The 25249-nt window shown below is 41.7% G+C and overlaps 1 long non-coding RNA gene and 1 pseudogene across 1 annotated transcript; both read right to left on the bottom strand.

Moving 5' to 3' along the window:
- Nucleotides 1–8323: 8323 nt before the first annotated feature.
- Nucleotides 8324–9224, bottom strand: LOC131401633 (olfactory receptor 2V2-like; annotated as a pseudogene).
- Nucleotides 9225–9228: 4 nt separating this feature from the next.
- On the bottom strand, nucleotides 9229–25191 carry LOC131401645 (uncharacterized). Its single transcript, XR_009217826.1, has 3 exons — nucleotides 25154–25191; nucleotides 10767–10967; nucleotides 9229–9290 (listed from the first exon to the last, which is right to left on the bottom strand). It is a non-coding gene; the product is annotated as an uncharacterized LOC131401645 (long non-coding RNA).
- Nucleotides 25192–25249: the final 58 nt, after the last annotated feature.

The raw sequence follows: 25249 nt of genomic DNA, 5'->3' as shown, positions 1-25249 counted from the left end.
AGAGGAGAACTCAGCCCAGCCACCCCTCTGGTTCCCAGGGGTCCTGGCACCCATCCATAGCTCTTTGACTCCTGTCCTCCTGGAGTGGAAGCCACCGGGCCTCTGCCTTCCCATGGGAATCAAAAGATGCGTGAGATGCGGCTTCTGACAGGCTCCCCTCAACCACAGCCTCCATCTCTCCCCCGACAGCTTGTTCTTTAGAGACAGGAGGCCGTCCTTCTGCACCCAAAGACCACTCACTTTTTTAGGTGGTCCTGCGCTCTGCCCTCCTGGCTGGAATAAGGGGAGATGCCTTCAGAGGTAAAGGAGGCTATGAGGGCATCCCTTGGGATGGACGGTGGATGACAAGACCTGCGAATGATGTCGAATGTCAATGTCTGACTCTCAGACGGAAATTGAGGCCACACATTGTGTCTCCTTCATTCACTGGGTTTACTGTCTCCAAATGTCCTGCATGCAGTAGGTGCTTAATCTACATGGTTGAATGAATGTAATCCACCCAGAACCATCAGAGACACCTGAGTGGGCCTAGGGCCTCTCTGCTGCCCCAGAGATCCTTGACTGGCTACCCCAAGGAAAAGGACCAGGACCAGCTGGATGGAATCTCCAACTCCTTGACAGGGTGGTTTCCATGTGCTTTTCCAAACTCAGAAAGGCCGCATCTCAGACATGGGTGAGGCAGACTACTTTTCACGGGGAAGAGAGAAATAAACACCATGAACAACCACAGCACGTCCACAGCCCTCTCTGCAGAGCCAGGCACCAGGTAAGCACCCACCATGGCTGATCCCATTAGTTCCTGCAAGATCCCCATGAAATTTATCCTCTCCCACCCCACTTTTCAGAGGAGCAAACTGAGGCTCAGAGAGATTTTGTGACACTCCCAGGACATACAGCTGGCAGGGGGCACAGTCACCACTGTGTTGAGGAGGGAGTGGGCACTCACCTAGTAAACAGCTGGTCCAGGACCTGGTGGGATGTGTCTAAGGCCGAGTAGTTGACCATGATGGTGGTGAAGCTAGAGATGTTCCTCCTCAGGAAAGCTGGTGCGATGGACTCTGTCAGCTTCTCCATCACGCCTGTGTGGAGGGCCCGCATCCTGCAGGCCTCATTTAAATTCACGGTGGACTCATCCTCACACTGAGGGAGAGGAGGAGGTACATACACTCAATGACATCATGGTGAACCAGCGGGAGGATTGAGGTGACTTTCTACCCTCCTGTGTAGCTGGTGGGAAGGAGTGGAGGTCCAGATTCCTTTGGGAGTGGGACTGTGGAGCACTCTAATGAGAAAACCCTGGGGGGTTCCAGGGGAGACTCAGATTTGAGTCTGCATTCTAGTAGTGCCTTGGTCATCTCAGAGTCCTGGGTATGAAGACCCCTCTGCACCCACACTCACCTCAAACCAGCCCTCTTCATTGATGGACTGGTGCACCTGTGTCCTCTCCAGGGAGATGGTGAACTGGAAACCATCTACCAGCTCCTCAACCATCACTTGGGTGCAGCTCTGCAGTGACAATGCCCAGAAGTCAGGCCAGGAGGCATCAGGGGCCTGCCTGGACTTTGCCACAGAGGGAAACCCCACCACAGTTCAGGCACAGAGGGGCATCTGCATAGTCTCCATCAGGGAAGGAATGTGATGACACCTCGACGGCCTGGGATTCACATGTGGGTAGAAGAGCTTGGTCCCCAGCACTCACCATCCTCTCCTGCAGCCAAGATCTTCAGTATGAACATGACACACCACCAGATCTCCACCATTTAGCTACCTGCTCCTGCTCAGGGTGGTTCCTCCTCATACTACCTTCTCTAACTCCACCTCCCACATACACACACACACACACACACACACACACACACACACACACGCTGAGGGTCAAGGGGTGTGGGGCTGTCCATTTGGGATCACAGTTGTGGCCTGACCTAGAGTGGCCTGCCCTGGGCTACGCTGTTACCTGATGGTTCCTCCTGCCAAAAGGCCACAGACATTCGAGGTGAGGGCTGAGCCAATGTCTAAAGCGACTTAACATGCTCTCATTCTTGGCTTTCCGGGAGCCAGAGCCTCGGAAAGTCACGGGACAACATGAGAACATCCTGCTGTGTCGAATGTCTCCACTCAAATGAACTGGACAGGAGGCTGTGGTTACAATGTGGGTGCCTGGTAACCAGAGTTCTAAGTTCTGTTGGGGGCTGTCACCAAGGAAGTGAGGTCACTTCTTCAAGGTTCTATTACTTGGCCCCTTCCTTCAATCAGACCCACCCAAAGCCCCCGCTAGGCTGTTGGCTGCTCTCCCTCCTTGCCCATGTCATCTCCATCACTGTACACAAATATCCATCACCACCCTCCCCACAGCTCCTTGGGAGTGGAACCAGTGGCCAGCTTTGAGGAGACAGAGCTGAAGTCACACCTCTTTTATCCTACCAGTTCTGTGTCCTGGAAAAGCCACTGTGCCTCTCAAGATCTCCCCAGTCTCCCAACCTGCACAATGGGGATGGTGCTAAAAACAGCTTTCTAGGAACATCGTCAGGTGTATATGAGATAATACCTACAACACCTGTGGATTGGTGTCACATGTATCTAATGCTGAACCTCCCATCTATGTCAGTTCCATCTGTGCAGCCTCCACAAACCCCCACTCCATACTTCTTGTCACACATCATTGGCCTGAATTTGGTCTGGTCACTCTTATCTGCAAGAGGGGTTAGGAATTTTATCTTTTAGTTTGTTGAATTGCCACCCAAAATAAAACTGATTCTCTGTTCTGAATATTAAGGGAGAAGGTGAACAGTGGAAACTACCCGTGCTCTCTCCCTACACTAACCTTCAAGTTGAAGGGGAGGAGATGAGCTTTTCAGATAAATCAATCATGTATTTACCTACCACAGGCTCTCTTTTCTTGTTGTTTATTCATCCACAGAGAACAAGTAGTCTTGCTTCCAAACCAGAATGTATGAGACGTCCACTGCCCTCTGTTCCCAGCAGAGTAACCAGAACCAATTTGTTGGCTTTTATTTGCCTGGCCCTTGTAAGTAGATCTGAGAACATTCTTTCTATGTCCTTCATAGAGTGGGTCTGGGAGGGTCTGAGGTTGTAGAGAATTGTAGGCAAGTAGCAGGCTCCTGAAAAACTGAGTCAAATTTGAATCTCTGTAATTCGAAGAAGGAAAGTGACATCAGCATCATGGTGGAATAAGACACCTTCTGTTTTTCTACTCCTGCACTAACAATGCTTTGGCATCCATCCATAGACAAAAGTGCCTTTGTGGGAGAAGTGGGATCCAGCACCATATGCCAAGGGATCCAGAAGGAGTCTCACCCACCCATGCATCTGGTAATAGGCAGACAGACCTCGGTCCCAGCTCTGGACCCTGCAGTGGCCCGTGAACCAGCTCAAGCTCCTTTCAGCTGCTGCATGGAAACCCATGAAAACACTGTCTTAGATCATGACACACAGAGGAGAGGGCCTTTGTGGAAGTCCAGGTTTCAAGAAGAGAAGTTCCAGCCCTCTGTTGGAGCACAAAAATATGAGTGTGGATGGGTTGAAGAGTTTGGGGGCATTGGCAGATAGGTACACTTAGAGGGCTTTAAAGGATGTGGATCCTGTAACTGCACTGAGCACTCCATCAAGAAGTCTCCCATGACTTGTGGGGTACGCCTCACCCATGGATCTCCCCAGCTGGCCTTTAGGCACCCCCAGTGCTCTGCGTGCCTCACATACACACACCTCCACCCTAGGGCTTCTTCCCTGTGTATGCTCCCAACAGTGGTGGTTAGAGTGAATTTTGGAGGACAGCTAGTGAGCACGTGCAGAAACTTAGTCCAAATCCGCAGGCCAGAGAGAGACCACAAACTTGAGGTTTCACACAACCTCTGGAATACAAAAGGGAGGCTGTCAGTGCCCAGCCTATTACATCACAGCATCAAGAGAATGCATACAAGCTGGAGAATTCTGCCATTAATGAACAAATTAAAAATGCTGAGATTATACTGGTATAACACATTAAAATACAAATGTATTATTGAAACATACATTAAGTTTAAAAATTGACATTTCAAATGTTGGAAAAATTAAGTTTGAGAAACCTTGTAGGTGGTCAGTAAACATCTGTCCCTCCCTCCCTCTCCAGAGCGGCCGTATGTATATGTATAGATACACACACACACACACACATATATATACCCCCTATAAGTTATATATATAGAGAGACGCATATGTGCATGTGTGTCCACAAACACTCATACATATATATAATGCATGTACCTATGTATATCATATACATCTATGTATACATGATATAATACTCACATGCACATGTGTGTATCTCTACAATTTCACCTTCAATAAGGTAAATTTCCGGTTTGTATTGACTCTAAATATCTCTGCTTTTTAACTTGTTAGGTCTGTTTCGGTTTGTTTTCCCCAAACTTTCTGGTTAGTCCTCTGGGCACTTCTCAATTGGATAACTGTTATGGTTTTCATTCGCTGTTGTGCTTTCATTTTCTCTTTTTAATAAACATATTTGTTGGAATATGACATACAATCAGAATAGAGCACAAATCCAAGTGTAAAGATTGATAAGTTATCAAAAAGTGTACACATGTGTTAACAACACCCAGGCCAACAAACAGAACATGACCAGTTCTATTTACAGTAGATTATACATGATGTATATAATAGATAATAACCACAGTTACCCAGATTATTATTTCTCCTTTTTCAGGAAGTAGCACACTGAATGGCAATGCATAAAGCAAATTTGGTCATGATGTGGCCTCCTTCAAAAATATAGCTGGATTTGGAAGGTTAATTTTTTTTAGGAATACATGAGTTTAGTTCCAGAAAAAAAGAGGCTTGTAAATTTCCTTTCCTGTAATGACCTTGTAAGATTTTTGTAGCAACGTTAAGCTATTCTCATAAAATGAATCAAAAAGTTTTTCCCACTTTTCCTGTTCTGTGGAAGAGCTAGACTCAATGTGTATTATTTCTCTCCTGAATGTTTGGTGGAATTTGCCAGCAGAGGTGTTGGCCACGATGAAATGTGGGAATGTTTTAAACTATGGATTCAGTTTCTTCTTTAGATATGGGACTATTCAGATTTCTCATTTCTTCTTGAGACAGTTTTGGTAACTTTCATTTTCCTGGCAATTTGTGAATTTCATCTAATTTTCAAATGAATTGACATGTTATTTATGATGACACGTGTGTTGTCAGGGAAGGTCTGGGGTGACTCTCCTGGGGGCAGATGTCAAGCTCAGCTCATGTGTCCCCGAAGCTTCAGGCACCTGGATGCTGGAGGGAGAGCTTGTTCTCATTGCAGGATGAGAGGCTGAATGCTTTTCTTCTCGCCTTCTGCTCTCCATTCACACCAGCTCAGGAGACCTTGTTCCTGGGCAAGTTGGCGTGCAGGCAACACCCCATGTAAATTCTTCCAGGCCTGGTGGATATTTGGAATTTTTTTCTCAGATGTCCTCTTGAAACCACATGGCCACTTTTGTATAATATTTTCTCTTTATGTTATATTTTAGTCAGTTTTTGTAATCACATTTTCAATTTTTACACCGTACAAGGCTGTCTCTTAGACTCCTAAGTTTTCAGTTTTAACTCCTTCATACTTCTCCCGGATGTGCCTGCCTTACGGTGATTCCTCCTTGATGGGAGCTCTGAAGCTCATCCTAGCTGCCTGGTTGTTGATGGTGGCAGATACACAGGTTTGATGGGGCCGAAGGTTAGGCAGTTTGATTGCCTGCCTTCTGCTGCACCATTCTCAACCCACAGACGCCATGCTTCTCTGCTTGTCCCAGAGCCTTCAGGTGTAATTACTCTTCCTCCCCAGCGCTACCTCCAATCTCATGTTGATATTATTGCTGTTCTCTGAAGCATTTGATGATGTGTTCAAATGAACAAGCATTTTGGATCCTGAACCAAAGAACCATTTACAAAATGCACTCTGAATGTGATCTGCTTTTCCATTCATTAAACTTTTCTCATAAACTTAATCACTTTTCTCCATGTGTGTGGAATTCACTAAGGATGTTCCAGAGCCCCGGTGATGTTACTTGATTTAGCTATAAATTCTAAGGCTTCAGGAGAGCTGTTGCCACAGATGGAGTGAGTTGGCTGGGCATTCTTCCTTAATTAAGTGATTGCATTGGATTTGAAGATAGTTGTGGTTTGAGTCTGTTCCCTAAGGAGCCCCATCCCTCTCAGCAGGTTTCAGTACAAGAACTAGCAGTATGTTCTGGCCTTGGTTTTTGCCATTGAGGAAATCAACAGAAACTCCCATCTTCTACCCAACATATCTCTGGGAGTTGATCTCTATAATGTCCTGCACAATGAACAGAAGGCACTGGAGAGTTCCCTCATTTGGGTCTCAGGGCTGCGCAAAGACAACCCAAATTACACCTGTGGGAGAGAGAACAAGTCTCTAGCAGTCCTTACTGAAACAACATGTGCAATTTCTGCCTAGATTGGAACACTGCTGGAACTGTACAAATTTCCACAGGTAAGCCTGTGTGGGATGGGGAGACATGAAATCGTGTCTACTTTGATGCCATTCTCAGGTGCCTGAAAAGGAAGAAAGGAGGAGACTGTGTTTATGCATCTCTCACAGGATGTAATCTCCAAGGATGAGGGTATAGAGTCTTAGTGAGGTATGCACATTTCCTTTATTTGGCAGCCCTAAGCACTATGATTTCATCCGTGTCCAATGATAACAAGGTTCCAGGGACCATCTGCTCTTGGCCAGGTTGGGTCCCAATCCTGAGTCAACAAGTCATTTGCATGAACATCATTTGCAGTGATGCAAATGAACTGCATCAGAGGAGGCAATGTCAGGTGTAAGGTGCAAGTGTCAGAAAGGGCCCATGTCACTAAGGGCTCAGAGAAGAACACTCCAGCATCACAGCCTCCAAAGTGCAAGATAAGGAGGGACAGCCTCACACACCCAGGGCCCAGGGCAGCCACAGGACATTCTATGTGTGACCCATGCAGGGCTGCACACCAATCATGAGTGCAGAAACACCACAAGCCCATGAGGCCCTGCCTGGGGAAGCAAAAGTCATGCTGAATTTATAAGATTCCAAATCGGTAACTCAAGATCAATGCAGAAATAAAGTTGCATTTTTGATTTTCTAAAAATTGACCTCCTTTCCTTTTCCTCAGTTCTTTTAACAATGCTCATTCCGGGATCAATATGTTGTGATGATCCACTTCTGCACCCTCAACATTGGTTTCCTCCATTATTAATGCCGTTGTGAGAAATTCCTCCCTTTCCTCACCCTAAAGCAGAGGATACTAGCTGGAAGGAATCTTTGTATTCACCATCACCCCAAATATCTATGACTTTGACAAAGGTCACACACACCTCTATGGCCCTGGAGCAAAGGGGATTTTAGGGCAGTGAAACCATAGTTCTATTTGAATCTGTAATGGCGGATACATATTACTATGTATTTGTCAAAACCCATAGAATGTACAACACAAAGAGTGACCCTAATTCATTCCCTTTTAAGCCTTGGTATTCATTTGTTGCAATTTTTCTCTTTTTTTGAACATTATTACTAGGATTTTATTGAGTATATTTGTCATTTATTAGAATCTAATTTAGTTTTATTTATCCTTTCGATGTTTGTCTTTTATTTTGTGAAGCCTTCCTCTAATATTTATCATTTTGTGTCGTCTATTTTCTTTGTGTTTAATTTTCTGCTCTTTTTCTAGCTTGTGATGAATGCTTAGAACTTAGAAATTCAACTTTTCTATATTATACACAATAATATATAAATATATATAATCTAGGATTATACATTTCTCTCTAAGGATAGTTTTAATTCCACCCCAAAAGATTTGATGAATAGTATTTTTAATTGGAAATACATTCTAATTTCCATCGTAGTTTACTCATTAATCATGGGTTGTTTACAAATGTATTTATTAATCTCCAAGCATGTAGGAATTGACGTTAGCAATAAGAATTAAGAAGTTAAGCTCAGGGCATCCTCTGATAGCAGATGTAGTTCCAATTTTGAATAATAAGTAATAGCAATCCCAATGCGTTACTTCTGCACAGATCTTGAGTTCACAAAGTGCTGTATTCCATTTTAATGTATTTTACAAAAGAATTAGTCCAAAAAAGACTGAGGGGAAAAAGCTGGTTTTTCATCAGAGCTATAGAGTACTGCTTTAGGGTTTAAAAAGACCTCTGCAAGTCTTGGGTGTCATAATCCTCATTATTAATGAGGAAACTGAAACTCACATAAAGTAGATTAGTTACCCAACATCACATAGCCAGGAGGTGGCAGCACTAGGCACAGGATGCTCTGGAACTTCAGGCCTGCCTGCCAACCCTGCAATGGTCCAGCCCCTTCCTCGGGGTCCCCATCACCTCCCGGTTCCTCAAGCTATAAATGAGAGGATTGAGCATAGGAGTAAGGTCCGTGTAGAAGATAGAGACCACCTTGTCATGGCTGGGGGCCCGGTAGCGCCTAGGCCTCAGGTAGATGAACATGGCTGCCCCATAGAAGAGGGAGACGGCTGTCAGGTGGGAGGTACAGGTGGCCAGAGCCTTTTCACCAGCCTGAGCAGAGTGCATCTGGAAAACAGCCCTCAGGATGCGAGCATAGGAGGCCAAGATGATGGAGAAGGGAAGGAACAGCATGAAGACACAGCAAGAAAATATCACATTCTCAAAAAGGGATGTGTCTATACAGGCCAGTTTCAACAAAGATAGCATCTCACAAAAGAAGTGGTCCACCTCCCTCAAACCACAGTAGGGAAAGGTCATTATTACTACCATCTGGATCAAACTGTCTATTATCCCAAAGGCCCAGGAGCTCCCAGCAATCCCAAACAGATTCTCTGACTCATGAGGATGGGATAGTGAAGTGGGTGGCTAATGGCCACACAGCGATCATAAGCCATGAGTCCCAGCAAGAGCCCCTCCGATCCCACGAGACAGACAAAGAAGCCAATTTGTATACCACAACCCACAAAGGAGATGGACTTCCTGCCAGACAGGAAGTTGACTGCCATCTTTGGCGCATTGGTACAGACCAACATGAGGTCCATGAGGAAGAACTGAGGAAGAAGTACATGGGTGTATGAAGTCAAGCATCTGTGTAGATTAGGAAGATGAGGAGGACATTCCCACAGAGGGCCACTGTGAAGACTATCATGATTGCTGAGAAAAGTACAAGGTCAGTTGGACTGTGGAAAAAGATGCCCAATGGGACAAAGTCATCTGTGGATGATTGGTTCAACCACGTCTCCGTGGCTCAGTTGATGTTTCCGGTAACCTGTGAACATGGACAAAAAATATTGGTTGGACTGACATTTCTTTAACCTCTGCATTCCACATCTTCAGCTAGCTGTTTTGTTTGTAACTCATGAGGCCTCAGCAACAAAAGCTTTGGGACATAGAAGAGGACACTCCTTCATATCCCTATGACACAGCAATAGGAGTTCTCCCAGCTCATGGAATTGGACCACATATCTGGACTGGTGTGTATCCTTATCTAGATGAGTAGAAACTGAGTTATTTTATGTGTCATGGGACCTTTGGAGAATCCCCTTTAGCAGGCAAAGTCTTGGCTTTACTGTATGATACAGAGTCTACTGTCTGAGACCACATGGACTTGGTAAACTATCTCTAAGAGGGCTTAGGCCATTTCATTCCCATGAGATAATTTATGTGTTACAGAAAGGGAAGGGAATCAAGCATAATTTTCTCTTTAGTCTGTATATCTTTCTGTATGTGCTGAGAGTTTATCATGCTGGCCACTCTGTTATGTTTGTAATATCAATTATGGAAGTGCTCTCTAGTGCCCCATATGAGAACGAAGAGCTGCAGTTGGATGCCATTGTTGTCAATATTGGGTTGACAAAAAGTCACAATCCAATGGAGAGCAACAGTGACTTGGTTCCCAAACCTCTTAAGAACAGTGAGGTCTTTAATTGTGCTGAGACTTTTAAATAACTCCAGGATCAAGGCTTCAGTATAAGTGGGCTGGAATCAAGTACAGTTAATACCTACTTACAAAGTTACTTTTAGTAGAAATCAAAGAGCCTTCTTTATAAAAACCTTCTGACTGAAAACTTGCACCTGGCTTTCTGAACCTTTTACTCACTGCCTTATAAAAGTTTCAATCAATTTATTTGGAGCGTGTCACTGAAAAGGGATTTTCCTTGATCTTTGGTCAAGAATTTTTTCTAAATATGTTACTATGGAATGAAACAGGAGGCATGGCCTGATTTTAGACGGACAAAGCTAAATCGAGGAATAAAAGTCATGCATATTAAAAAAGATAAAACTCCCTTGATGATATGATAGTTGCAGTATCTGAACCCAAGGCAAATAACAGAACAAATAATTATAAACAACTGAGTGGAAAACACTGCCATTATTTAGGCACAACTCTTTTATTGTTGTCCTCACACTCACCCAGTGAACCTTGTTTTCACTGTCTAAGGCCTTTACGGTTTTTATAGGATTCTCTCTCTTCTCTCTCATCAGCCTCCTTCTAATTTCACTTGTCTCATTATCCATCCAGGGCTGAACTATCAGGCATTTTCATGGTTCTGAAGGTAGCACAGCAGTGAATATTTTTTCCTTAAGTTTGTATTAGCTATCTACTGCTGTGGAACAAATAGCTCCAAAATTTAGCAGCTTGGAATAAAACAGGGAACATTTGTTATCTCACAGTTTCTGTGCATCAGGAATGTGGGTGCAGCTTAGTTGTTTGCCTCTGGTGTTATGTCTCTCAGGAGGTTACCGTCAGCTGTTGGCCAGATGATAGTCCTCTCAGGGCTGGACTGGAGGAGGCTCCACTCCAAGATCACTCGTGCGGCTGTTGGCAGAGCTCAGGCCCTCTTCAAAGGCCCCTCACAGCATGGCAGTTGACTTCTCCCAGGGTGAGTGATGGAAGAGAGAGGGAGAGCAAAAGCACCCCACACAGAAGCCGTGGTCTTATAACCTGGAATTGGAAGTGACACTCTGTGAGCTCTGCTGAATTCTAGTCTTTAGAAGTGAGTTACTAAATCCAGCCCATGCTCACTGGGAAGGGAGCCCACGAGGGCATGAATACCAGGAAATGGGGACCAATGGGACCATCTTAGAGGCTGTCTGCACAGCCTTTCATGTTCTAGTCTCATACCCTGATTGCAGGCATAAATAAATGGGACTCAGATAATTTTAACAAGTGATCTTGTCATGTAAGAAATGTGGTGCCATGCAAGTTGCCTAGAAAACAAAGAATCAAAGATTTTGAGTTTGTCAGTCTGTTTCTCATCTGCCTGGTCTAGTGACAGGCAATACACAATCAGTAAAAATAATGTTTGACTTTTGCATCGCACAGTGCTCATACCTATTCCTCATTTGACCTCATAGTGATCCTGCAATGAAGGTACAGTGATTATTAAATTAGCCCCTCTTTTACAAATGAGAAAGTTGAGGCTCTGAGGAGCTGGCTGGATTGTCCAAGGTTACATGGTGAGTAAGTATGGGCCCCTTCCCAAAACTTGAGAAGGGGCCTTTGGAATGTAAGTTCCAGATACTTTATACCTGGCTGTTTGAGGGAAAAATATCTTTAGAAGGGCAAGCTACCTTATCTTGGAGAAATTCTCAGATAGGAAATTACAGTTCCCTTTCTGTAATTCTTAGCTCTCTCAGCAGGCTTCTGATCCATAATCTGTACTCTTAAACATTAGAGATCCTTTTACTGAAGGGCAGTACTGGTTTCCTTTTGGATATAACTCTCATCACTGTTAAATTAATTAAACAAGGAGGCCAATAGGCTGAGTGGCTTTAATGCCTTACCATCCTACCAAGCAAACCCAAACCTAAGCCTGTAAATGTCTCAAGACAAAGATATCAAAACCTAAGGACAATCAACCAAAAATAGCCAACTAGGATTTCCAATAAGTCAAATGCTTAAGTATAGCCAATCAGATAACTTCCTTGCTTTTCTTCTGCCTTTTCTCTATAAAAGTCTTTCCCTTGGTTCCTGTCAGTGGAGCACTCCTAACCACTTCCAGTTTGATGCTGCACAATTGGAATTGCTTTTTGCTCAAATAAACTCTTAAAATTTTTAATGTGCCTCAGTGTATCTTTTAACATCACAGATGAATACATGATCATTTATGGTTAAGTTTCTGTCTTTTGTGTTGTTTAGTAGAAGTGGAATTCGTAATCATAGATGAAAATCACAATTACATTTCTGGCCCTGTGAAACTCAGGGAAAGATCTCAGGGTGATGACCATGAGGCTGAGGTGGAGGAGTCAGAGAATCTTTCTGTCCTCCTGTCTCTCCAAATGAGACCAAAATCCCCATTGGATCCCAGACTCCCCTCCCAAGCCTCAGCCCCAACCCCAACTTCCAATTGCCTGCGGAATATATGCAATCACATTTCTTGCTGACACCTCAAACAGAAAACAATTTAAGCTTTAATTCTTACCTGCATGTCCCAGAAAAACAATATTTCCTATTCCCATCTTATTTCTTTAAAATGATACCTATTGCCCCATTCAAGCTCAATAAGATCCATGCTGGCTACCCCATGTACCCCAAATCAAACACTCTCCTGGTCCTGTTGGTTTGTCTTAACACAGACTCTTGCTTCTTACAACCAGCCCTCTGTTTTCATCCTTGGTGTCACCGCTATGTTCAGAGCATCACCGTTGCCAGCATGCATGTAATGGCCCTGACTGTGCCTCTCCTTGCGTACTGCAGTGTACTGCAGTGTGTACTGAGAGCCTCTCTGTGGGTCCCTTCACAGGTCAGACTTTGAGCCCACGTCCACCTCTAACGGATTGAAGTTCCCATGTGGTCCCGCTCTCCCTTTTCAGCTTTTCATCCCCAACTCCCTCTAAACAAGCCCTATATTCCAAATGATCTGACACCTGCAGCTGCCAAATACAGCTTTTGTTTGACCTTTTTGGTTTGCTCATGCTGTTCCATTCACGTGGCATATCCTCCTCCAAAGTCCTCTAGTCCTCTGAGCGGGTAAAACTTGATTGCATACAACCAAGAAACAGCTTTACTTTTAGCTAGGACCACCATAGAATCTCCTTCCCTACCTATTTGGTTTTTTTTTTTACTTAAAGACACTTTATGTATATTTTAATATCTGATAAGTCTACTCTTCCTTCATAGTTTTTCTTTTTTAGTATTATTTTATTGAGGTCATATTGGTTATAACATTGTGCAAATTTCAAGTGTACATCATCATTATATTTCAGTTTCTGGGTAGACTGCATTGTGTTTACCACCAAGAGTCTAGTTCTTAATTCGTCACCATACATATGTGCCCCTTTACCTCTTTCACCCTCACCCCACCCCCTTCTCCTCTGGTAACCATGAATAGGTTCTCCTTATCTACGTGATTGTCTATCTTCCACGTATGAGTGAAATTATATGGTATTTGTCTTTCTCTGACATTTTGCTTAGCATAATACCCTCAAGGTCCATCCATGTTGCCACAAAAGGCATGATTTTGTCTTTTTTTATGACTGAGTAGTATTCCATTGTGTATATATACCACATCATCTTTATCCATTCATCGGTAGATGGGCACTTAAGTTGCTTCCAATTCTTGGCTATTGTGAATAACGCTGCAATGAACACAGGGGTGCATGTATCTTTACGCATTGGTGTTTTCAAGTTCTTTGGATAAATACCCAGCAATGGAATAGCTGGATCATATGATATTTCTATCCTTGATTTTTTGAGGAATCTCCATACTGGTTTCCATAGTGGCTGCACCAGTTTGCACTCCCACCAGCAGTGTATGAGAGTTCCCTTCTCTCCACATCCTCTCCAACACATGTTGTTTCCTGTCTTGTTAATTATAGCCGTTCTGACGGGCATGAGGTGATATCTCATTGTAGTTTTGATTTGCATTTCCCTGATAGTTAATGATTTTGAACATCTTTTCATGTGCCTGTTGGCCATCTGTATATCTTCTTTGGAGAAATGTCTGTTCAGGTCTTTTGCCCATTTTTTAATTGGGTTGTTAGTTTTTTTGTTGTTGAGATGCATGTGTTCTTTGTATATTTTGGAGATTAAGCCCTTATCAGATATATGGTTTGCAAATATCTTCTCCCAATTGTTAGGTTGTCTTTTCGTTTTGTTGATGGCTTCCTTTGCTGTGCAGAAGCTTTTTAGTTTGATTTAGTCCCATTTGTTTACTTTTTCTATTGTTTCTCTTGCCCGGTCAGACATGGTGCTTGAAAATATGTTGCTAAGACCAATGTCGAAGAGCGTACTGCCTATGTTTTCTTCTAGAAGTTTCATAGTTTCAGGTCTTACATTCAAGTCTTTAATCCATTTTGACTTAATTTTTGTGTATGTTGTAAGGTAAGGGTCTACTTTCATTTTTTTGCATGTGGCTGTCCAGTTTTTCCAACACCATTTGTTGAAGACACTTTCTTTTCTCCATTGTATGTTCTTGGCTCCTTTGTCAAAGATTAGCTGTCCATAGATGTGTGGGTTTATTTCTGGGCTTTGGATTCTATTCCGTTAATCTGTGTGTCTGTTTTTGTGCCAGTACCATGCTGTTTTGGTTGCTATAGCTTTGTAGTATATTTTGAAATCAGGGAATGTGATACCTCCGGCTTTGTTCTTTTTTCTCAGGATTCCTTTACTTATTGGGGGTCTTTTTTTGTTCCAAATAAATTTTAGGATTCTTTGTTCTATTTCTGTGAAAAATGTTGTTGGAACTTTGATAGGGATTGCATTGAATCTATAGATGGCTTTAGGAAGTATGGACATCTTAACTATGTTAATTCTTCCAATTCAAGAGCACGGAATATCTTTCCATTTCTTTGTGTCTTCTTCAATTTCTTTCAGCAATGTTTTATAGTTTTCTGTGTACAGCTCTTTCACCTCTTTGGTTAAGTTTATTCCTAGGTATTTTATTCTTTTTGTTGCAATTGTAAATGGGATGGTATTCTTAATTTCTCTTTCTTCTACTTTGTTACTAGTGTATAGAAATGCAACTGATTTTTGTACGTTGATTTTGTATCCTGCAAATTTACCATATTTGTTTATTACTTCTAAAAGTTTTCTGGTGGATTCTTTAGGGCTTTCTATATATAAAATCATGTCATATGTAAATAGTGAAAGTTTCACTTCTTCCTTTCCAATTTGGATCCCTTTTATTTCTTTCTCCTGCCTGATTGCTCTGGCTAGGACTTCCAGTACTATGTTACATAAGAGTGGTGTGGTGACAGTGGGCATCCTTGTCTGGTTCCTGTTCTTAGAGGGATAGCTTTCAGTTTTTCACCATTGAGGATGATATTAGCTGTGGGTTTCTCATATATGGTCTTTATTATGTTGAGGTACTTTCCTTCTATACCCATTTTATTCAGAGTTTTTATCATAAATGGATGCTGTATCTTGTCAAATGCTTTCCCTGCATCTAGTGAGATGATCATGTGATTTTTATTCTTCATTTTATTGCATAAGCCTCTTTGGATTGTTGATTTCAGGTTCATTGGATAGATTCCCAGTAATGGGATGGCTGGGTCATAGGGCATCTCTATTTTTAATTCTTTGAGGAATCTCCATACCGTTTTCCATAGAGGCTGCACCAGTTGGCATTCCCACCAGCTGTGTATGAGGGTTCCTGTTTCTCCACATCCTCTACAGCACTTGTTTTTTGTCTTGGTGATTATAGCCATTCTAACAGGCGTGAGGTGATATCTTAGTGTTGCTTTGATTTGCATTTCCCTGATGATTAGTGATGTTGAACATCTTTTCATGTGCCTATTGGTCATCTGTATATCTTCTTTGGAGAAGTGTCTGTTCATTTCCTCTGCCCATTTTTTGATTGGGTTGTTTGCTTTTGGTTGTTCAGTTGTGTGAGTTATTTATATATTGTGGAGATCAACCCCTTGTCAGATGTATGTTTTGCAAATATTCTCTCCCAGCTGGTGGGTTGTCTGTTCATCTTGATTCTGGATTCGTTTATCTTGTAGAAGCTCTTTAATCTGATAAAGTCCCACTTGCTTATTTTTTCTTTAGTTTCCCTAGTCTGGGTAGGCATTTCATCAGAAAAGATTCCTTTATGACCAATGTCAAGTAGTGTGTTGCCTATATTTTCTTCTATGAGTTTTATTGTTTCAGGTCTCACCTTCAGGTCTTTGATCCATTTTGAGTTAATTTTTGTGAATGGCGATAGTAGATGGTCCACTTTCATTCTTTTGCATGTGGCTGTCCAGTTTTCCTAACACCATTTATTGAAGAGATTTTCCTTTCTCCGTTGTATTTTCTTAGCACCTTTGTCGAAAATTAGCTGTCCATATATGTGGGGTTTTATTTCTGGGCTTTCAATTCTGTTCCATTGATCGGTGTGTCTGTTTTTGTACCAGTACCATGCTGTTTTGATTACTATTGCTTTGAAGTATGTTTTGAAGTCAGGGATTGTGATGCCTCCTGCTTTGTTCTTTTTTCTTAGGATTGCTTTAGCTATTTGGGGTCTTTTGTTGCCCCATATAAATTTTATTATTTCTTTTTCTATTTCTGTGAAGAATGTCATTGGGATTCTGATTGGGATTGCACTGAATCTGTAGATTGCTTTAGGTAATATAGACATTTTAACTATGTTTATTCTTCCAATCCACGTGCATGGGATATCTTTCCATTTCTTTATGTCATCATGGATTTCTTTCAATAATGTCTTGTAGTTCTCATTGTATAGGTCCTTCACCTCCTTGGTAAGATTTATTCCTAGGTATTTTATTCTTTGTGATGCAATTGTAAATGGTATTATCTTTTTGAGCTCTCCTTCTGTTAGTTCATTATTAGCATACAGAAATGTAACTGATTTTTGTAGATTGATTTCGTACCCTGTGACTTTGCTGTAGTTGTTGATTATTTCTAGTAGTTTTCCAACGGATTATTTAGGATTTTCTATATATAAAATCAAGTCATCTGCAAATAGTGAGAGTTTCAATTCTTCGTTGCTTATTTGGATTCCTTTTATTCCTTTTTCTTGCCTAATTGCTCTGGCCAAAACCTCCAGTACTATGTTGAACAGGAGTGGTGAGAGTGGGCAGCCCTGCCCCATTCCTGTTCTCAGAGGAATGGCTTTCAGTCTTTCCACATTGAGTATGATGTTGGCTGTGGGTTTGTCATAAATATCCTTTATTATGTTGAGGTACTTTCCTTCTATACCCATTTTGTTGAGAGTTTTTATCATAAAAGGATGTAGTATCTTGTCAAATGCCTTCTCTGCATCTATAGAGATGACCGTGTGGTTTTTATTCTTTGTTTTGTTGATGTGATGTATCACATTGATTGATTTGCAGATGTTGAACCATCCCTGCGTCCCTGGTATAAATCCCACTTGATCGTGGTGTATGATCTTTCTAATGTATTGCTGTATTCGGTTTGCCGATATTTTGTTGAAGATTTTTGCATCTATTTCCATCAGCGATATTGGCCTGTAATTTTCTTTCTTTGTATTGTCTTTGTCTGGCTTTGGTATCACGGTGATGTTGGTCTCATAGAATGATTTAGGAAGTGTTCCATCTTCCTCTATTTTTTGGAATAGTTTGAGAAGGATGGGTATCAAATCTTCTCTGAATGTTTGATAAAATTCACCAGAGAAGTCATCTGGTCCTGGACTTTTATTTTTTGGGAGGTTTTTTTTTTTCTATTTCTTTTTTTTTTTTTAATTTTTTGTTTATTGCAGTAACATTGGTTTATAACATTGTAAAAATTTCAGGTGTACATCATTGTACTTCTATTTCTGCATGGACTACATCATGTTCACCACCAAAATACTAATTACAACACATCACCACACACACGGGAGGTTTTTGATTACTATTTCAATCTCTTTACTTGTGATTGGTCTATTCAGATTCTCCATTTCTTCTTGGTTTAGTTTTGGGGGGTTGTATGAGTCTAAGAATTTATCCATTTCTTCTAGATTGTTCAATTTGTTGGCATATAATTTCCCATAGTATTCTCTTACAATCCTCTGTATTTCCGTGGTATCCATTGTAATTTCCCCTCTTTCATTTCTAATTTTATTTACTTGAGCCTTTCCTCTTTTTTTCTTAGTAAGCCTGCCTAAAGGTTTGTTGATTTTGTTTATCTTCTCAAAGAACCAACTATTTGTTTCATTAATCCTTTCTACTGTTTTTTTGGTCTCAATTTCATTTATTTCTGCTCTGATTTTTACTATTTCTCTCCTTCTGCTGAATTTGGGCTTTGTTTGTTCTTCTTTTTCTAGTTCTGTTAGGTGTAATTTAAGGTTGCCTATTTGGGATTTTTCTTGTTTGTTAAGGTGGGCTTGTATCACTATGAGTTTCCCTCTCAGGACCGCTTTTGCCGCATCCCATATGTTTTGGTATGGCATATTTTCATTTTTGATTGTTTCCAGATAGTTTCTGATTTCTCCTTTAATTTCATCAATGATCCATTGGTTTTTCAGTAGCATGTTGTTTAATCTCCACATTTTTGTCACGTTCCCAGTTTTTATTCATGGTTCATTTCCAGTTTCATAGCATCATGGTCTGAAAAGATGCTTGTTATGATTTCAATCTTCTTAAATTCATTGAGGCTTGCTTTGTTTCCCAACATATGGTCTATCCTTGAGAATGTTCCATGCATGCTTGAGAAGAACGTGTAGTCAGCTGTTTTTGGATGGAGTGCTCTGTATATGTCTACTAGGTCCATCTCATCCACTTTTTCATTTAAGTCTACTATTTCTTTATTGACTTTTTGTCTGGATGATCTATCCATTGATGTAAGTGGGGTATTAAGATCCCCTACTATTATTGTGTTGTTGTTAATGTCTCCTTTTAGGTTTGTTAATAGTTACTTGATGTATATTGGTGCTCCTATGTTGGGTGCATATATATTTATAAGTGATATGTCTTCTTGGTGGAGTGTCCCTTTTATTATTATATATTTCCCTTCTTTGTCTCTCTTAACCTGTTTTATCTTGAAGTCTACTTTGTCTGATATGAGTATGGCAACACCTGCTTTCTTTTGTTTGCCATTAGCTTGAAGTATCATCTTCTGTCCTTTCACTCTGAGCCTGTGCTTGGCTTTAGTTCTGAGATGTGTTTCCTGGAGGCAGCATATTGTTGGGTCTTGCTTTTTAATCCATCCTGCCACTCTGTATCTTTTGATTGGAGAGTTCAATCCATTTACATTTAGGGTAATTATTGATATATGAGGGCTTAATGTTGCTGTTTTGTCACTTATTTTCTGGTTCTTTTGTGTTTCCTTTGTTTCTTGTCCCATTTGTTTCGAACTGCCGATTCAGTTTGGTTGTTCTGTCTTATGACTCTTCTAGTTTTCTCTTTGTTTATCATATGTGATTTTGTTTTGATTATTTGTTTAGTGGCTACCTTGAGGTTTGTGTAAAAAATCTTGTGTATGAGATATTCCATTATCTGATGGCCTCCTATTTCCTTATACTAAGTCAATTCAATCACTTTCCTCTTCCCCTTCTAAGTCGTTCTTGTTATACCTTATTTTATCTTGTGTTGTGGCTGTGTGTTTACAGTGATGAGGTTAAATTTATTTTTGGTGAATTCCTTCCTTTGACCTTGATTTTAGTATTTAAATGGTTGCTAACCTATTCCAGTAAAGATCTACTATTTTTCTGAGTTTGTCTACCTATTTTTCTCCTTGCTCCAAGCTTTGTATTCCTTTTCTCTTCTTTTTTTCAGACCTGAGGGCCTTCTTGAGTATTTCTTGTAGTGGGGGTCTCATGGCCATGAACTCCCTTAGCTTTTGTTTATCTGGGAGAGTTACTATTTCTCCATCATATTTGAAGGATATTTTTTCTGGATAGAGTATTCTTGGCTTAACGTTTTTGTCTTTCAGTATTTTGAATATATCATTCCAGTCTCTTCTAGCCTGTAAAGTTTCTGTTGAGAAATCCGCTGAGAGCCTGATGGGAGTTCCTTTGTACGTTATTTTTTGTTTTTGTCTAGCTGCCCTTAATATTGTTTCTTTGTCATTGACTCTGGCTAGGCTTACCACTAGGTGTTGTGGAGAGGGCCTTTGTCTATTAATATATTTAGGTGACCTGTTGGCTTCGCTTACTGGTATTTCCTGCTCCTTCCCCAGATTTGGGAAATTCTCAGCTATTATTTCCTTGAATAGGCTCTCTGTCCCTCTTTCCCTCTCTTCTCCCTCAGAAATACCTATAATTCTTATGTTACATTTCCTAATAGAGTCAGATATTTCTCGGAGACTTTCTTCATTTCTTTTTAGTCTTAGTTCTCTCTCCTCTTCCATCTGGACCATATCTGTATTCCTATCCTCTAAAATGCTAATTCTTTCCTCCATATTGTCAGCTCTGTTCTTTAAAGATTCCAGATTCTCCTTTATCTACTCCATTGTGTTCTTCATCTCCATCAGCACTGATTGGTTTTTCTTTATGATTTCAATCTCTTTTGTGAAAAAACTCCTAATCTCATTGAATTGTTTGTCTGTGTTGTCTCGTATTTCGTTGAGTGTTTTTATGATAGCTATTTTGAAATCCCTGTTGTTTAGATTATGGATTTCTATGTCTTCAGGGTTGGTTTCTGGGTGTTTGTCATTTTCCTTCTGGTCTGGTGATTTCATATATCTTTGCACTGTGGGTCCTGTGTTGGCTTTGTTTTTCCTCATCCTGGAAATCTCTGGTTGCAATTTCCACCTGCCACCACTGTGTGGTGGTAAAAGGCTGTGTAATCTAAGCCCCCTGCACTCTGCCTCAGTTTTTCTGCTGAGATCCGTGGGTCAGATCGCTTGGTCTAGTCTGCCGCGGATCGCTTGGTCTGGTCTGGTCAGCTGAGCTGCAGGTTCCAGTTTGTGGGGAGGGGGTGGCTCTCTCTTTTGCCCTCTGGGTCCCTGGTGTGGGGGGCTTCTCGTTTGCCCCTCATTATCCGCTCTCTGGGGTGCTCAGATGTTGATGGTAGCCCTGTGACTCTTCTGAGTCCTCTCTCCCCACTTCCTCCGGGGGCCCAGCACGTTCCACTCTCAGACGTGCGGTAGTGTGGATCTTTCTGATCTAGCTTTTCACTGTCTGGGATTCCGTTGTTGGTCTGTGACTGTTCCTTTTGTTGTATCTTATCAGGGGAAGAGTTCACGGGAAAACTCACTCCGCCATGATGCTGACGTCACTCTCCTAGCCTCTGTATTTTTTACCATTGATCTATTTGTCTATTTCTTTGCCAATACCATGCTGTCTTGATTACTGTAGCTTTATAGTAAGTCTTGAAGTCAGGTAGTGTCAGTCCTCCAACTTTGTTCTTCTTCAATACTGTGTTGGCTATTCTGAGTCTTTTGCCTCTTTTCCAGGTAAACTTAGAATTAGTTTTGTTGATATTCACAAAAATAACTTGGTGGGATTTTGATTGGGATTGCATTGAATCTATAGATCAAAGTAGGAAGAACTGACATTTTAACAATATTGAGTCTTCCTATCCATGGACATGGAATATCTCTCCATTTATTGAGAATTTCTTTGATTTCTTTTATCAGAGTTATACAGATTTCTTCATATAGATCTTGTACCTATTTTGTTAGATTTATTCCTAAGTACTTCATTTTGTGCGGTGCTAATGTAAATGGTACTGTGTTGTTTTTAGTTTCAAATCCCAATTGTTCATTGCTGGTGTATAGGAAAGCAATAGGCTTGTGTATGTTCACCTTGTATCCTGTAACCTTACTATAATCACTTCTTAGTTCCAGGAGTTTTCGTCAATTCTTTGGGATTTTCTACACAGATAAACATGTCATCTGTGAACAAGAACATTTTTATGTCTTCCTTCTCAATCTGTATGCCTTTTTTTTAATAATTTTATTTATTTTTTCCCCAAAGCCACAGTAGATAGTTGTATGTCATAGCTGCATGTCCTTCTAGTTGCTGTATGTGGGACACGGCCTCAGCATGGCCGGAGAAGCGGTGAGTCGTTACGCACCCAGGATCCGAACCCGGGCCGCCAGCAGCGGAGCGTGTGAACTTAACCGCTAAGCCATGGGGCCGGCCCTCTGTATGCCTTTTATTTCTTTTTTCTTATCTTGTACTAGATAATTGCACTGGATACAGAATTTTAGGTTGACGATTTTTTTTCTTTCAACACTTTAAATATTTCACTTCATTCAATTCTTGCTTGCACGGAATTCTGATGAAATTCTTATCATTGTTCTTCTATAGGTAAGGTGTTTTTATCCTCTGCCTTCTTTCAAGATTTTTCTTTTTGTCTTTGTTTTCTGCAATTTGAATATGGTATGCCTAGGTGTAGATTTTTAGTTTTTTATCTTGCTTAGTGTTCTCTAAGCTTCCTGGATTTATGGTTTGCTCTCTGTTATTAATGTGGGGAAATTCTTAGTCATTATTACTTTAAATATTTTTTCTGTTCCTTTCTCTTCCTTTTGGTATTCTTATTATGTATATCTTGTATCTTTTGTAATTGTCCTACAGTTGTTGAATGTTCTATTCTGTTTTGCTTTGTTTTCACTTTTTTCTCTTTGTATTTCAGTTTGGGAAGTTTCTATTGACATATCCCCAAGCTCAGAGATTTTTTTCCTCAGCCATATCCAGTCTACTGGTCAGCCTAGCAAAGGCATTCTGCATTTCTGTTAAAGTGTTTTTGATTTCTAGTATTTCTTTTTGATTCTTTCTTAGAGTTTCAATCTCTCTCTTACATTATCCATTGTTATTGCAATGTTGTCCACATTTTCCCTTAGAACCCTTAGCCTATTAATCATAGTTATTTTAAATTCCCAGTCTAATCATTCCAAAATCATTGCCACATTTGTATTTGGTTCTGCTGCTTTCTTTTTCCCTTCACACTGTTTTTCCTTGCCTTTTAGCATGCCTTGTAATTTTGGTTGAAAACTGGACATAACACATTAGGTATTAGGAACCAAGGTAAACTGACTGTGATTAAGTGTGATGATTTATGTTGACCTGGCTAGGAGTTACACTGTGTTTGCTGTGGCTGTAGCTCTCTGAGAGGTCAGGTTCCTCTCGTGTCCTTGTTTTTATCTACCTGAGAAAGTCCTTCATAAATAGAGTTTGAGCCTTGCAGTCTTTTCAACTGCAATCTGCTCTTATTGTGGAGGGGTCCTGTTGCTGTGTGGTGAGGTGTTGGGAGGGGGAGTGGCCTACGGTTCTATGATTAGGTCTCAGTCTTCTTATGGGCCAGTGCCCCTGAGATATGACCTTCACAAATGATTCTCAGCTTTTTTCCTGCCTTACATATGACAGGAAGTCTAGAGGCGGCTGGAGTTAGCTAATCACTCTTCCCCAGGTCAGAGCAAATAGTTTCCCTTGAGTGCTGGCCTTTGTTACAGAGAACTGGGGGAAGAACAGGGTGCTCCAGCATATTTCAAAATGGTGGCATTTCCTCTGTCCCTGCTCATAGCAGGAGGGGATTTTTCTCCAGTCTTCACAGTGAGAACTCAGTGAGGCTCCTGAAGGTAAAACTCAAGAAAGTGTAGGGGTCCCCTGGAGTTTGGAACTCTCCAGCTAGTCCACAATCTGCCTCCAGCAGTTGAAAAACTACAGTTTGTGTTCCTGCTGGTACTGGGTCCACCAGCGGACTTCTCCACTTGGGCTCTGCTCCTGGTAACCTGTGATTCTCTGTATCCACCTCTCTCCAGTGTTCAGGGTAGTAGTCTGCCCTGTGACCTCAATTCTCTGACAGATCTAAGAGGAGATATTGTTTTTTAGTTTATTCGGTTGTTTTCTGTTGTAAGGATGGGAGTGATGCTTCTAAGCTTTTCATGTTGCAGAGCAGAAACCTGAAGTCTAGGTTACCTTTCTCCTGTGCCTGAGGTTCTCTCTCATGCTGCCAACAAAGAGACCTAATTCCACTTAAATGACCCGTTTCCTTACATTGACTTGATTTTTTTCATGCTATTGGTTTCTTCTCTTGCTTCTTTGACCTACTGAAAGCAACTTGTCCAGCAAGAAGGTGACAGTTGAAATCGTGGTCAGTACCTGGCCCCACAATGAGGTTGTAAGCTTCCAGGTTACTAGAAGGCAGATGACAGCTGGGCCCCAGCTTGTGTGGGGCTTATCTTGCCAAAACCAGCTCCAGGCTGAGCAAAGACTCCGCCCAGCGCCCCCATCCTGCCCAGGTCACCTGCTGCTTCTCTGTTTCCCAGTCCTAGGGCTCTCGCTGACTGTTCTTCTATAAATCCACCCTCCAAGGGAGGTTTGGAGAGCATCCCAGGGAGGCAGCAGCAGTGAGAGATACACAGAGCCCCAGAAATGACATGGTTTTGGACCTTGGTCTACAAAGTCTTCTCCAAATTGTTGCTGGGAAAGAGGAAGACTGTAAGAGTTCCTTGGCCTCATGTGGACTGTGGCAGCCAGTACACAGGGGTCCGGTGGCTGGAAGAAGAGTCCCCCAAGTCTTATCAGCGTCGGGGGGGGTTCCAGGACTGAGTTCCAGGCCAGGACTTTGGAAGTAGGCATCACCACCAGACACAACATGGCCTGAAGTCAGTCCGGAGCTGCTAGTGGAAGAGCCCAGGAAGGAAGCAAGTGGAGTGTTGGGAGTAGGGCGAAGGCTGGGCCCAGGGCCACAGATGCCAAACCAGAGATGCCCATGCTGGAGGAATGCTGGGAGAACACCAGCATCATTAAGTTGCAATAATTCTTTTAAATAATTTTTGAAAATACTTTAACCTTTAAGAATCAAAATGGTTACATTTGGAACACTATGTATCAGTCAGTTTTTTGACGTTAGAAACTGGTAGGCCATGGTCTTCAAGACAAAAAGCAAGCATTGCTGTCCTTTGAAACAGCTGGTGAATCTCGCGCTGCTGTGTGTGCATGAAAGAACCTGCTTTTATACTTGTATTTTTTGTGTTGAATATCTATTTTTAATTTGCATAATTATGTTTTGATTCTTCATGCTTTCTCATTTTATAGAATTAATTTGCATTGACCATAAGCTATAAATAAAAGAAATAAATGTGTGAAATAAGTGGCTAAAAGAGGAGCGCATTTTCTTTGACGAATGGGGGCGGGGTGGGAAGAAAACTGTAGATGGGGTGGATGTGGGGGTCTCCCAGGCCTTGGGAATGTAATGCTCATGAGAGGCAAGTTCCTGCCCTACACGGAGAGGAGGGGGGTACTGCCACTCCCCTAAGCCAACCCTAAAAGAACAGTAGGTAACTTTGGGGGATACCTGCAAGAAGAGCTTGGCATCTTATTTGATAAGACTGTTGATCTTCCCAAAGGAAAACTGGGGGTTTAGCCCTTGGAGAGAATCTGCCCAGCCCCC

This window comes from Diceros bicornis, assembly GCF_020826845.1.
Source record: "Diceros bicornis minor isolate mBicDic1 chromosome 12 unlocalized genomic scaffold, mDicBic1.mat.cur SUPER_12_unloc_2, whole genome shotgun sequence".
Taxonomy (NCBI): Eukaryota; Metazoa; Chordata; class Mammalia; order Perissodactyla; family Rhinocerotidae; genus Diceros; species Diceros bicornis.
This window is presented reverse-complemented; position numbering and strand designations above follow the sequence as displayed.